At 38.1% G+C, this 15538-nt stretch overlaps 1 long non-coding RNA gene across 1 annotated transcript in view; it reads left to right on the forward strand.

Annotated features, from left to right (window-relative positions):
- The window catches only part of LOC135323342 (uncharacterized), a 252870-nt gene extending 243746 nt beyond the window's left edge, over window positions 1–9124 (forward strand). Inside the window, exon 6 of the long non-coding RNA XR_010384809.1 lies at window positions 8938–9124. This is a non-coding gene — a long non-coding RNA (uncharacterized LOC135323342). The remainder of the gene's footprint in view (window positions 1–8937) is intronic.
- Window positions 9125–15538: the final 6414 nt, after the last annotated feature.

Here is a 15538-nt window from a genome sequence, read left to right on the forward strand (position 1 = left end):
AATAAAGGTATACTTTTTTAATAATGATTTAGTGTGAGTTGACTTGGATTCATCAGCACTGGGCTCTAAACTGCTTGGCTAACTAGTCCCAGATTGTGCTGAGAGAAAAAGTGCTTAATTATCACTCAGTGCTTATGAGACCTAACAAGTCATTGTTGTGGACTGTACCTTGGACCTACTTGTTGATTGCTGTTACGGACTGAACTGCGTCTTCCCAAAATCCCTGTGTCAAAGCCCTTCCCCCCAGTATGATGCTATGTGGAGATGGGGCCTTTGGGAGGTAATCAGGTTTGGATGGGTTCATGAGAGTGGTACTGGGATGGATGCCTTTATAAGAAGACACACTAGAGAACTTTCTCTCTCCCCTCGCTCCCCCTATTTATGGACACAGTGACAATGCAAATAAATTCAAAATAATATATAAGTGATAGCACATGCTTATAATTATTCAAAATAACATATGTTACTAATATGAATTAATATCTGTAGACTTCAGTAATAAAAGAAAGTTAAAACTAAAACTATTATATTACCTGGGGGTAGTGGTGACTTGCATAGAATATTGCACATGTACACACATGCATATCAGTTAGCTAGTACAGAAAGGCAGAAACAGTTTCATCTTTTGACTCTTTTGCCATATTACCAAGAAGATGGTGCTAAATAAAATTACAATATAAATTAAAGTCAAACCACAAGATTTTAACACTTTCAGTTTCGAAAAACATAACACAGTTTGGCTACATAAGAAGAATAACATTATATGCTAAGTCCCATAAGAAGGCTTAATATCTTCATGTTATTCTAATTTTCAATTCTCTGCTGATTTCTTTTACTAGAGAAAACAAAAAGGATTGTTAAAGGTAGTAGCAATAAACATCTTTCAAAAACAATGGAGGAAAAACTTAAATGATTTCTTAAGAAGATGATTTTAGTTATTGTAAGATTCTCCATTTATGACTGAAGTCGTTTTCATGTTATGTTTTGTGTCACACTGAAGAATGCAACTTACCAGTGTATCTTCCAACCCAGTTTCAACCTTCCCAGAGTCTCTAAAGCTGCTATTAAATTGGTCCTGACTGTACCTAAAGGTCCGAAATGGATGGGTAGATTAGGATATTGTTGACTGAAAAAAATGTACAATGTGAGGGTTGTGAGTTAAGTTTTATGTGGGGCAAAATGAGGACTATAGCCCAGAAGAGAGCCTCTGGATAGCTCCAAAGAGGTAGGGAAGAAGGTCAGTATATATGTAATTTTGGTGAAGGTGGGTATATGAGTCAGGCACACATTTTGGCAGAAGGTTGCTGTTAGTCACAAGGAGCAGATGTCTCTGTTAATGATTTTAGTGCTTTTCTGGATATGAGGAGGTGCAAACATTTGGGCTCATAAAAATCTTCTCCTGGAAAACATCTAGCTATCTGAAGGCCTGGTCTGCCAGTTTTTCCCAGGGCACAGAGTGCCTCATCCCTGATCTCTGCTCTGAACTCCTTTCAGGGTGTGTTGAAGGTCAGTGACTACACTAGCCAATGACTTCGTCCTTTTAGAGGCAGATGGTGAGTGACAATTTTTCATCCACAATATGAAACTTCTGTTGGATTTTCACTTGCCATGCAGCCTAATCAAAGGATTCAGTGAGTTTAGGCATAGATTAAAACAAGAACTTTAAACAATTTAAACTTTAAATTGAAATATTCTCTCCTATTTTGGCATATTTTGTTACCGAATATTCCCAATGTTTTACCTTACTGAAATATATACATTAATTATGTGTGTGTGTGTGTGTGTGTGTGTGTGTGTGTGTGTGTGTGTGTGTGTGTGTGTATGGTATGTATACTGAATGCTTGAACAGATTTTTAGCAAATACATTCTTAATAAATTTGATTGATACGTCTTTTGGCCATATTTGTGGGTACATACTAATTAAGAATTATTTTATCTTTCTAGAAGATTCAAGCTTTTTCATTACGAAGTGACATTCCTTATTTTAGTAATGCCTTTCATCTTAAAGTCTATTTTGTTAGATATTAATATAGTCACACAAGTTTCTTTTCAATTAGTGTTTACATGGTCTAGCTTTTTCCTCCTTTTACTTTCAACCTTACTGTATCCTTACATTTAAGTTGGCACATATTTTTAATAGAAATAGGACATTTAAAAATATTTAAAATTTTTTCTTAATTTTTATTTTTTTTGAGTAGGTAAGTAGTTAGGTTTTTTAATCTATTTTTATTTTAATGGAGGTACTGGGGATTGAACCCAGGACCTTGTTTATGCTGAACAGGCACTCTACCCCTGAGCCAAATCCTTACCCCCCTAAAATATTTTTAAGATTTAGATTAATATAATATTCAAATCTTTATTTTTATGTTTTAATTAAAATATAATTTATATATAATTTTGTATAAAATGTTAATATTTTAATAATCTGAAAAACTTTAACTTAGAACAGTTTACTTCTTCTAGATCTACTGTGATGACTAGGGAGTGCTACTGACATCTAGTAGGTGAAAGCCAGGGATGCTGCTAAATATCCTACTGTAAGCAGATCAGGTAGAGGGGGTCCGGAAGCAAAAGAAGCAGATACAGCTTTCTGACATAAGAGGAGCCATTTTAGGCCTAAGCCATTTTGTGTTCCAAGCCTGGCCACAACGATTGTCCTTGAACAGGTCTCAGTAGTAATGGTCTTATAGGGAACAAAGGCAAAGGAAGTAACAACAGCAAAGATAATAAATCAGAAAATAAAAACTCTCAGTTTTGTTTCAATGGTAAATATTAGCCTGAAGCAGTTTCTTGAGGTGTTTTGCACAATTTAAACCTCCCTCAGGTACTCAACTAGCAGATCAGCTGAAACCTAAGGGATGATGATATTAACCTTTTCTAACCCTCATGACTTCAATCAACTAAAGCTTGGACCCTGTGAGCCTTGGCCCCAATTCTATGCTAAATTCTTCTCTGCTCCAGTCCCTTCATGAATATGCATATGCCCCTAAATTAAAACTCTCAATTTTGCTGTTTGGGGAGACCCTGCTTTGGAAAAGATACCCGGTATTCTCCTTACTTTCTGCAGGTAATAAGGAAGTAAGCTTGGTTGTGTCTTTTGGCTTGACACTCACCAAGAGGCAAACCCTGTTTTCAAGTAACACTGCCATGCTCAGGATGGCCTTCCATAACAAAGAGCTATCTGGCCCAAATGTCAACAGTGCTGAGACTGAGAAACTCTGGATTAGAGAGCATTAGTTGATCTGGCAAGTTGCTAAGTAGAGATTTAAGGGAGCTTCTATTATATGTTTGTTAGAATTAAGTTAGGTCAAACTCTAAAGGAAGTCAAGAGTTGGAAATTGTTAAGGTACCTAAGAAAGCCAATTAATTCATACCTTCACCCTCCTGTGGATCCTAAACCAACTGGGAATTTGGCATAGAAAGTAGACAGAGATCAGTGTACCAACTTTGTATCTGGCCATGCCTGATTGGAGAGCATTAACATGGACAAATTGCCAAAGGGGAATTCTGAATGCTTCCCCTCAAATCTGGGGGTAGAGCGCCAGCACAAGAGAAATCCAGGGAGATGGAAAGACTGCAGCCACAGGAGCGATGTTGAACTCATCAATGTCTTTTAGTGAAGAAACACAGACCATGGATGTCAGAGTGTTCATCCTCCCATTGCCAATCAGTTCTTTTCTCTTCCCATGTGAAGTATGGAAGAGGTGATAGTTTCAGCCTTTCCAACAGGGTAAAATTTCTATTTTATTGGCTTGAAAGACTATGGAAAGAGGACAAGGTTGGTCTCCTTCAATCATGGTGGAAAGAGCACCTTACCTGTAGGAGTTTCATTCTTTTTCCTCTCTCTTCTACCTTTACAGAGTATAGGTGATTTGAACAAGTCACAGTCTTCTAGACCTCAGTTTCCTCAAATACATAATGATCCAGATTTGTCAGAAGAACGAGGTTCTGACCCAGATAATCTATAGAGATTTCTTAAAATCTTAAGAATGTTAGGATACATTGATGTCTTAAAGACAGCACAAAACATACGCACTTATGAATCCCTGACCATGAGGTCAAGTCTTCTGAAAGATTAGAAGCTGGGTGTGGGAAAAGCTCTTTGAATGGGAAAGGTGTGAGTATTTTAGGGCACAATCCCAGGCTCTTCTGGGTGCAATGTCCTCCTTGGCCTCAGCAGTATCTTACCTGTAATTTGGATTTCCTCCAATTTTCTTTGTTGGCTTGGGCGCTGTGATAGTTCTGACCGTTTTTTCTTCTTTTCTTTGCATCTTCTGTCAATTGTAATTCTCAATTTCTTTGAAACGGCTTCAGGATTTTTGAGAGTCACCACATACATTTCTGTAATTGGTTCTTTCTGAGAGTGGGAGTATTAAATTTACAGGATTTGGGATCAGAGACAGGAATTTTAGTCATGATTCAGCCTCTTGCTGGCCTAGTGATGGAAGGAAAATCATTGATGCATCTGAGCCTTCACTGTTTTATCTGTAAAATAAGAATTTAAGAAGTATTTAACTCTCAAGGCTCTTATGAATGTAATGTGTGTGAAATCGCCTGTAAAACTGGGAAGCATGTGCAAATGCTAGGAATTGTTACTAATTTATCATTGTGCGGCCTTTTTCTGGGACATTAGAGAGTCTTCTTTGCTTTAAGGAATAAACATCCAGGAAAGAAAGTGCCTTTTTACTCAATAATTAGATGTATGACTGAAGAATACATGGGGGTCTCTTTGTGCTGATTCAAATAACCAGCTATGTTTGCCTGACTTATTCAGATGTGTTCCTAGGGGTCCCACCTCAGAATCACCTTCTGAGTGCAGAGAGGAACCCCTGGATCTAACTCTTCTGTGCACGGAGTGGTAAACCCAAGCCCTAAGGACCTTATTTGATTAGGGGCCTCTTTCTAAATCAAAGTGGCTTCTGACAGTGTGATTTAATATTACAGAAATGCTCAGTCATAATATTCCATCTCTTTTAAATCTCAGCTTCAGAACTTGTCATTAGAAGGAAAGACATGAAAATATGTTTATCCAAAAAGCTTTCTTTTTCTTGCTTGCTTGTTAGATAACTGCCACAGATCAAAAACAGAACTAAGGAAAGTCAACATTGCAGTTTAGCTAGAGTTTCTAATGCAGATTTCTCAGAAGTCACTTTCTGATCCAGCAGAATTCTAGGACATCTCCATAGGCTGGGCTGAAAGGTGGACCCTGCCTCGGAGCAATCTCTCTGTTTGCACCGTGGGACTTAACTGGTTGCCTGGCGATACTGATCACAAGAAATCAGCATTGCTGCTCTCTCTTCAAAGTTCTATCCCCGCCCCCCCCCCCAGGAATTTGGCAAGATGTGCTTGAAGAGTCGTAAGACTATCTATTCTCTTTGACTCAGTAATTCTGCTTTGGGAATTTGTCCTAAGGAAGCAATGCAAAACATGGGCAAAGCTATGTGACCCTAAATACTCACTCCCACTTGATTTATAATATCAAATGACTGGGAAAAGCATTCACGTCCACCTTTAGAAAAACGATTAAGTCAGTTGTGATATATGCGTGTAATGGAACATTGTACAACCAATGAACATTACATAAAGGCTATCTTAAAAAATGGAAATGCTGATTATATAACGTTGAGTGGAAAAGTAGAATTTGCAGATATCAGTGCACTCTGATTATAACTATGGGAAAACGTGTCTGAGAAAAAAAGACTGTGAAGAATGATCTAGACCTATTCCAAATGTGTGGAATTAATCAGATAATTAAGAGGAACCTCACAACCATGAGGAATGATTAAAGAAGGCAGCTGACACATCCTAACAAATAAAAGGAAATTTCCCGAAGACATAAAAGAAAAAAAGCATGATGGTAATTGGGATGTGATAACATTATTTTATGGGTTTAGAATGAGGAAAGCATGCTCTGTTTTACATCTAGCTTTGAAGAAGCAAATAGCTCTAGCTAAATGAACGCCCTGGGTGGGCATAACCATCCAGCAATGCTGTGAGCAGATTCATTCACGTCCTCAGAGTAAAAAAGGCAGAAGATGGTTACGGCAGAAAGCCTTACTGGGGCATTCAGAGACCTGGGTCCTTGCTCGTACTCAGACAGCTCAGCAACCATCCCTATATGCCTCCATCTATCTGAACAATTCTCTGAACTGAGGACTGTGTTATCGCCAGTGCCTTTCCCAGCTCTGCTCTTCATTCATTCCTTCAAAAACTTTTTATTGAGCGCCCCACTGCATTCCAGGCACTGCTCTAGGTACTTGTGGAGGTAAAGCATGGAATAAAATAAAATAATATCAAAATAGGTCGTAGTTCCTAATCCTCAAATAAGCATTTGAACCGTATTTTAGGGATGGGGTAGGAGCAGGGCAACAGGAGAAAGGCTTTTATTTGACACTATCTTTACAAATAGGTACATGAAATATACTTCAAAAAAAATTACCACTCCCTTTACTAAGACAGTCAAAAGGAACATTATCTTTCTGTCCATTAGTGCTGATACTATGTTCAGGAACAAGCAGTTACAGAACTCTGGTCTCTGCTTAGGAGAATTCTTGTTCTAAGGATTCAAATAAGATAACGAATATGAAAAATGGGTGGTATGATGACCTAGTTGGGAGATAAACACCCTGTGTCTTGAATTTAGGTCCTTTGTTATATATTCTATCCCTTTCCTATTATCATTGTTTTCATGTTCACTCCCCAAATGGACTAGAGTATAATTCTAACATTCTCAAATTACCTTCTCATAAGAGGGAGTGAAGAATGTTCACAGTCTGGCCAAGACTTCCCACTAGGTGCCAAAACCCAAGCCTTTATTTAATGTTGACATAAAACTAGACCAAGACACCCACTAGTCAAATACCCTAATGTAAACTTTGCCAGGGACAGGTTCAGTGCTTTAAGTCAGCCTGTAAGTTTTAGAATTCTAACATAGTTTCCTTTTCTTCATCTATTACTGAGTCCTTCTGTATTCCTAGACCTTCTCTTAATAAAAACAGCTAACACCTACCAGACATTTGCTACATGCCAGGAACTTTGCAAAGTACCTAATACATCTTATATATTTTTTGGTTTGTGTGTGTGTGTGTGTGTGTGTGTGTGTGTGTTTAAGATTCACAGCTTCTTTTTTTAATCGAGGTACTGGGGAATGATTTTTTTCAATGATGGTGTTGGAGATTGAACCCAGGACGTCACCCATGCTAAGCATGCTGTCTACCACGGAGCTATACTCACTCCTCCCCCCAGTATGTGATTTTTAATCTTCACCAAAACACTACTAGATAGGCACTGTTGAATAGATGAGCAATTAAGAAGTAGCTAAAGGTGACATAGTCATTGTAAGAGGGAACATACACAGTAAGATAGCAATGTATGTAATTTTGAAATTATGTCATTTAAAAGTATAAGCTTTCACTTACTGTACAACATCTGAAACCATGAACATCAGTCCTGTAGTGGATGGCAGTGAGGGGCGGGGATGGTGCTTCACTGCCAAGATCCCTGCTTCAGGACTTAATTCACCCACCTGCTGGGAGTGAAGTGTGCTGACAGGCCTCAGGTCAGTGTCTTTATGGAGGTTCTGAGATTCTTCAGAACTTCCAGTAAAATTAACACCATCTCTAAAATAAATGCTTCTTTGGCCACCTAACACTATGTTGGAAGGGGGCAGGGTATAGCACAGTGGCAGAGTGCATGTTTAGCATGCACAAGGTCCTGGGTTCAATCCCCAGTGCCTCCATTAAAAACAAACAAAAAACCACAATATTGCACTAAGAGCATGGTACACTTGACTTGTTTCTGCTCCCATGCTAGGAGCTCCTTGATACCAGGAGCTAAATCCAATTCATTTCTCAATTCCTGAAGAGCGTGTAAGAGACATAAGAATATATGTTACATCAGAGAATGGCTATGTGGATTGTCAGCAGCCTTAAGTGAACAGGCCGTGGGGCCCAGACCAAAGTTCACAGTAGCTTGCACCTGGAAAGAGGTAAATGTAAGCACGTGCCAGTAGCGTAAACACTACGCATGCGCCAGTAGCGTGACTCCGCATTATGAACAATACGCATGCGCGGGCTGAATATATATAAACAGGACAAGTGCGCCACGCTGGGAACGCGCCATCTTGTTAAACCGGAAGGAGTGCTGAGCGCCGCGGCTGCAGCCGCCCACCGCGCGCGCTATCTTGTTGAACTAGAATGAAGTGCTGTTTGTTTGGCTCCTCGTCGGCCGCTCGCGTAGTCTGTTTCGCAGTAGGGCGGCTTCTCGCACATTTTTCCGGTTGGGCAGCTCACCTCGAATCCCTCTTCAGCCCCCCTCGGCTGACTTGGACGAATAGAAGAGATTTTTAAACTGAACTTTAAAGAAGGTAGGATTTTGAGATGGAGAGGATATGCCAAGCAAAGTGAATGATAATATTAATTATTAAGAATAAGGATATCTGGTGAATTCTTCCTCTGCACCAGACAGTATGGCATCTCATTCTCATAAATATCTATGGAGAGAAGTCACTGTACTTGTTTTTCACATGTGAAGACTAGGCTCAGAAGGATGAAACCAGGTGCCCAAGGTTACACAGGTGGTCAGTGGCAGAGGCGGGTTTAATCACATTTATATGATTCCATAGTAAGAGATGTGGATATTGAAGAGGGGGGAGAAATTACAGGGTGTGCCTGCAAAAGCCCCAGGTCAGCTGATTTAGAGGAAGCACAGAGGGCCTGAAGAGAGTTTTAATAATAATATGACGATGATAATGATGGCTGTTCTTTGTTTTATCAACCCCTCCCATTCCCTGTCCCACTTGATGGCGGTAATACCCACAGCTGACATTTATTGAGTACGTTACGAAGCACCGTACCAATTCCTTTTCCTGGATCACCTATCTCATTTACTCCTTATAACGACCCTTTAAAGAGGTACTCTTATTTTCATTTTTGAAAGAAAAGAAATGAAGCTTGGGTGGCAGCTGAAGCTTAATTCCTAGAACATCTTCCCGCTTTGTGAACACCACCTCAGAAGATGATCACAACAGCATCCCAACACTCACTGTCATGGAAACGCCATGGACCAGCCAGTCAAGCATTTCAGCTGAAACCGATTCCAGCCATCTCAGCGCTTCCTCCCGAGAGTCGGCATTTGTAAGTAATTCAGCCTTTTGGGGGGAGAGGCAGGTGGGTGACCAGCCTCTGGGCATGTTTCTCTTAGTGATGTGCGGCTGTATCGCGACAGGTGACCCGCTAGAGTGAAGTACAGGGTCGTCCAGCCAAGTCCCTTAAAATGCAGGCTTAATCCCATCAGTCAATACAATGCAGTGAGTTTCAAAAAGTGGTGTTTAGCTCCTAGAAGTTTCCCCTTAATGAGAGGCCGCTGTTGGAACTCAGGTCCGCCTGAAAGCTTCCCTTTGAGACTAAAGAGAAGGTGAGGGTGAGAGCAGCCCAGGCCTCGGCTCCAGGCAGAGCCGTCGGGAGAGCCTGGACGCCTAACCAACCCTCTTCTGCCACCTAGCGCTGCTCGCGATGAGAGGTCGCGCTGCCTCTGAAGTCCTGAGCATTTTCTCTTCTGAGGGCTCGGAACCTAGTTGTCTTGTAAGATATATTCTTTGTGTTATACTAAGGGTTCGTTATCTCCAGGTGTTTTGGGCTTCTTTTGAAATTTGGCAACATCTTGATCTTTGGGGAAATGAGTTTTTATACTCCACATCGTCAAGGAATAAAACTAAACCAAGGTGGATTTCAGATAGATTTGTATGAATATGAACTTCTTGAAATCAGCTTCAATTTTGGAGTCCGCCCTTTGATAATATAGTGCAGGCTCCTTTAGTAGAATCTCTGCTGTGCTCCCTGATGGCTGAGAAATTAGTCCTTTTATACAATAAGTATTAGGAGTGACAAAAATGAAATCAGAAAGCTCCAGAGCAATTTTTGAACTTTGGCCTTCAGTCTTAGACCTCAGACCTAGTGAACGTTTTGAGGAAAAATATATGCTCTGTGCTTTAGAACTTCCTAGGGAGAAAAAAAAAAAAAAAGAGAATATAGCCATTGTTCTTGTGTACAGATTCAGAAAAGCCCCTAACCTCCCATTTCTATCTTAACTGGAGTCTCCTCTCGTTTCTGACCATTGTGAGTGTTATTTAAGTTTTAGATTTATTTCCTTGACTTACAAGCTTTGCAAAGGAAAGGGTTTATCTCTGTATGGTTACTATTATTTATTTATATTTATTTAGGAAGCATGCCTATAAATTTACAAATATTTTGAATCTAAACAGCAAAGGCACTATATAATTCCTTATATTTGAATCCATTTTTTCAAGGTCATCTAAACTGGTTCAGTTTACTTAACTATTGTAATGAACTATCTTATGCACAAACTTAAATTTACAGTAGCTTTGAAGAGAAGTGATCTTTGGCACTTTCAACTCATTTTCCTATGTTGGCTGTAAATTCTTTAAGCTATGCTAGTGCTTTTTCTGGTTACTCCAAGACAGCACAATGGGTTTGACAGGCTGGTTGAAACAGAAAGCACTGATGGGCTATTGATCTTCTAATGTTAACAAGTGTCACTTCTTACAAGTGGAAACAATTTTATTGAACAACTTAGTTGAAACAGATGGTTATCTGTACTTTGGTGGGGGTGGGGTGGGGAAGAAAAGCATCCCAAGTTATTAAAATATGAGATTGGAGAAAGTTTAAAAATCACATGCAGATGTCTCCAAAAACTTAATCTAAAAATGACAGCCTTTACAGAGTCTAATAGAGCCAACAGGAATTGCAGTTTCAAGAATTGAGGCAGGTTATGCTAAGTACTACATAAATAAACTACAGCTGAAACAAGTCAATCTTCCATGTCAGGGGATCTTATCCTATAGTTTCTCTTCCTATGGATATTGTCATTTTATATTAGGTGCATATTATATCTATAAAAACTAATTTTAAATTTATAAGCATATTGAAAGTAAATTAGTTACAGAGCCATTTAATACATTTGTATTAGAAGACAAGTGTATATGTGAATTTATTGGGGATTTGTTTCTCTTTTACATAGAATGTGTTCGTCTGTTTGCTATGGGATTATATCACATTGGCTCAATTCAGCATGGCTCTAAAGAAACAACCTCAGAATAAATGATGATGATAATAGTAAGAGGTTTACTAGACACACAGCACTCTGCAACAGTATCCGTGCACATTATCTCATTTAATGTGTGCTGAATCCCATGAGGTGGTACTGTTGTTCTCCACTTGACAGATGCAGATTGAGGCTTCTTTGCCTTAAGTACTTGCAGGTGGTCATGAAACTCCTCTAAATGATGGAGATGCATTTAGTCCCAGGACATTCTAGCTGCTTATGCTGTTCTCTTTCGTTTGACTTGACTTTTTACCTTGGTTAGTAACTCAGTTAATTAGAGCAGGTGATAATGAAGCCAGTCACTGGTTGGATCCTTAACTACTTGTTTTCTCTGTTACCATAATTTCATAAAGACATTGAGTTCTGTTCTTGAGAGAATTAGGATGTGGCCATCACTGGCTCGGTATTTCCTCAGGCAACCATCAACTCCCTGGATGAGATGCGGCTGTGTCCTTCCTGACTTCAGTCCCTTGGGTTACCTCCTTGGTCCCTGAGGTCATTTGCTTTGTGACCCCTGCTTTATTCTAAATCCTCTAGAAAAGCAAGTTAACTAAGCAGTAGAGATTTGTATGTGGGAGGTTTCTAATGTGTTAAAATTTGGTATCTAACACATTTAGTTGTTCAGGTGATTTGTTCTTTTACTTATTGTTTTAAAATAGTTTAAAAGTATAAAGTAAATTTTTTAGATGTTCGTGGAATGCCTGAAGCACATGTGTGAACTCTAAAACTTGGATTCAGAACTGCTTTGAGATACATAGTAAAAATCCTCCCTCCCACCCTTTAGTAAAGCAGACAATTTGAGATGTTTGATTTGTACTCAGTATACAGGGGAAATAGGGAAACGCAGACACACATGTGGACCCTCCTATACACACCCCCACCCCCACCATAGGCTGCACTCCAGTCCTGACTCTACTACTGATTTGAAGTAGGACCTTAAACCACCTGAATTTTCTCATCAATATAATAGAATTTGGTTTAAGTTATTTCTTTGAAGTTCCCTTCCTACAACAAGATGCTATTATTCTGAAGTTTATTATGACATCTGTTTTTTTTTTCTTTCCATCTCAAGAAGAAAAGGCAGCAAGATTCTTTTCTTCATCAGAATTTTAGATTATCAGCAAAATGCTAAACCTTCTTCCAGGGAAGGTCATATGAAAATGAACTGTAATAAATTCAGATGCTCAGAGTTAACTCTACAGGATTTAGAAAAGCACCATCAGTACCTGAAGAGATGTAAGAATGAGTATGGTTGTCATTTTTCATAATGTCACATGCAAGATTAAGTCTTCTACTTAATGTCTTAAAAATTTAGTTAAAAGAAAACCCTAGAGGAAATTGAATATGCATGAACATTTCCAATGAAGATTAATATTTTATTTTATCCAACAACCTTGGTAAGCAAAAAAAGTGTTATTCTATAAACTGCTAATAATTGCCTTAACTGCATTAGCTTTAGTCAAATTTACATTGATTTCATAGACTTAAATTTTAATACCATAAACTTGGCTTTCTTATACCTAAGAGGAAATAGCTCAGAGTGTATATACTTTATTCTTTCCTCTCTGTGAGCTTTATTTTGAATATAAAATCTAGTTTTCCCTAAGGCAATGAAAATGTTATTCTCTTTTTAATGTTTTAAATTGTAAGGAAACTGGATGAACACTGAGAACAGGCTAGGAACCTGATAACAAAATTCAATATACACTTATTCTCAGTAGAGATAATTTCTTCATTAACTAAGAAAATTATTTCAACTTTTGTTTTGAAGTGGATATTTTTTATTAAATAACTTCTTAAATATAATAGAGGAAAAGAGTTTTTCACTGTCAGACTTTTGTGACTAGTATTATGTGAGTGGAAAATAAGGAGAGACTGCAAATAAGGGAGGAAACAGAATGGTTTGAATACCTATAAGTTGTCGGGTCTTTCCCAGATATTATTCCAGTTAGTCTTAAGAAGAATTCTCTATGGTGGGTGTCACAATTCCTATTTTGCTAAAAATAAGCATGTTAAAAATATGGTCACAAGCTCGCTGCTAGGCAGGATCTGATTTCAGGTTTGTCTGGATCCAAGTCTTGAAAGCTTTCTGTTTCACCATCTTGGAAGAAATATTTTTGTGCAAATATTGTTTCCAGTCTGTCTTCCCCACTAGACAGTGAGGTCCTTAAGAGCAGAGATAGAATTGTCCTTGTTCACTGCCCTCTTCTGTGTCCCAATACGCTTCCTGACTCCTGAGTAAGTGCTCAAATAATGAGTTGAATGAACAAACCAGTGAAGCCGGGATCTAGAAACATAAATAAGCATACACACTTATTTCACTTTCTAAATTTTGAAACGCTTATTTTTCAGCCATGAGTCTCTTTACTAGACAGGGTGACTGTAGATATCTGGCTTTGAGTTCAGGATGGATTTTAGTGAACATGTTGAGAGGAATATGTGACTAGCATTTAACATAATTATCTTCCTTTTAGATCCTGGATTTTAAAAATGAAATAGCAAAATGTATTAAAACATTCTTTATGGAAAACGTTTATAAATAAGACCTATTGAACCACAGTCTGTTCTGATTTGATCTCTTCAATCTGACTCCTAATAAAGTAATTTGCAACAGAATGTCTTCCCAGAATGAAGCATTAACTATATGGTAATAGTTTTGTTGGCATTACCCCTAAAACCAATTGCTTTGTTTAGCTGTAGTGAACAAAATCAATTAGTGGAAAAGTTTGCTCACCATCCTGAATGTACTTATTTTATAATCATTGCATGTATGTCAGTACCTTTGGATCAGAAGCTGTGTTCCTTATACAAAGGTTCCTGAACTCCCTTTGGATAAAATACTGTGACATTTTCTTTCATATATTTCAAACTCATTCATTTTATGGTAATTAGTGCAGGCACTTAGTGTCTTAGTAGAAATGTCTGTTTTGTATCTGGTTACTTTTAAGAAGATTCTTGAAATCTACTGATTAAATATATGCAAGATTAAAATGATCCTCTTGGATTCTCTTATTCTTTAAGTGCAAAATAACTTTACAAATCATCACCTTAAATTTCTTCCATAAATCTTATTTTGTGGTCAACAGTGTTTCCTCTTTCTAACTACTGGACTACTGTTCATAAACTTCTGAAATTGACAATCCTGCTTTTTTCTGAGAACTGGTGGTTTCTGTTTCATGCTTAATGCAATCAGTGGGAAGATAGATCACTGAATTTTGAATATGATATCCTCGTAATAATTACATTTTAGTGTTTCGGTTTGACACTAATTAGCTTTGCAGTGCTGTAGTATTTCATACAAACGTACACAGAGAAAACAAAGAATTTTGTTAAAGCCATGGGTCATGTTATGTTGAGGAGAGTAAATAAATTTTACTCCAACTCTCAGAAGGAGATCATTTTATTCCACATCTTTTAAGTGAGTTCTTACTAATACTATCCGCTTTGTATTTCTAGTACATAGCTGTTAAAATACTTTGTCTCATTCTCCTTTTAATTCTAGATGAGAATACTAAAAATAACAATTTTGGACCCTAATTGTGTTACTTCTGATGAATTTTTATTAATCTTAATCATTATAGAGATAATACACAATCACTATCATCCACTTCTGAACATTCCTATTTGAGCTTTAGAGTCTTAGGGAAGTCACCTTTGATCTTAAATGCTTAACCTTTGTTTTAGTCTTCTATTCTCACAAGTCTGTCATCTTTATTTTATCTTTTTTCCATTTGTAAAAATAATTCAGGTTTGCTGCTAAGCCTTTTTACCTTAATTCAAGATAGTCTATGCTCAGGGTCTGTTAGGAAAATTAAGTTTATATCTCAGAACCATATGTCATGATGTATACTTTTTGTCAGTATTTTTAATAGTATTTTCATCAAATGTTTTTCACTGACACTTCAGCATATCTTTTATTCCCATTATTGTGGGCATAGGGCATTCATTGGCATTGAATAGTACTGGTAGAAACTGTCCTACCAGGCAAAGCATGTATTTCTTCCATTCCATAGGTGGTTGGTAGGACAGTCTAATTCTAAGCAATTCCTTCCTTCCTCATTTTCTTCTCTTATCAAATATCGATAGAGCATGTTATACTTACTTGGCCCTGTTCAGGAACTGAGGATCAAAGATGAATAATAGACATTCAGTCATGGTCCCCAAGACAAAACCCCCTGCAATTAGTAATTACAGACTGTCACAAATGCAGGTGAGGAGGAAGGCAAGTGATGAGAACTGTGATGTCGAGGCATTGAAGGAGCTGTGGGGCCTGAAGGAAACGAGGCACCGACCCTGTTTCCTGTAGCCATGTTCAGAGGAGATGAAAATCCAGCCTTTGTTTTAAAAAAGCAGAACGGTGCTTTAAGAAGCCAGGCGGAAAGGTGGGATAGCTTTGCCAGTGGTTGCTCTGAACCTT

This window comes from Camelus dromedarius, chromosome 17, assembly GCF_036321535.1.
Source record: "Camelus dromedarius isolate mCamDro1 chromosome 17, mCamDro1.pat, whole genome shotgun sequence".
In the NCBI taxonomy this organism is placed as follows: Eukaryota; Metazoa; Chordata; class Mammalia; order Artiodactyla; family Camelidae; genus Camelus; species Camelus dromedarius.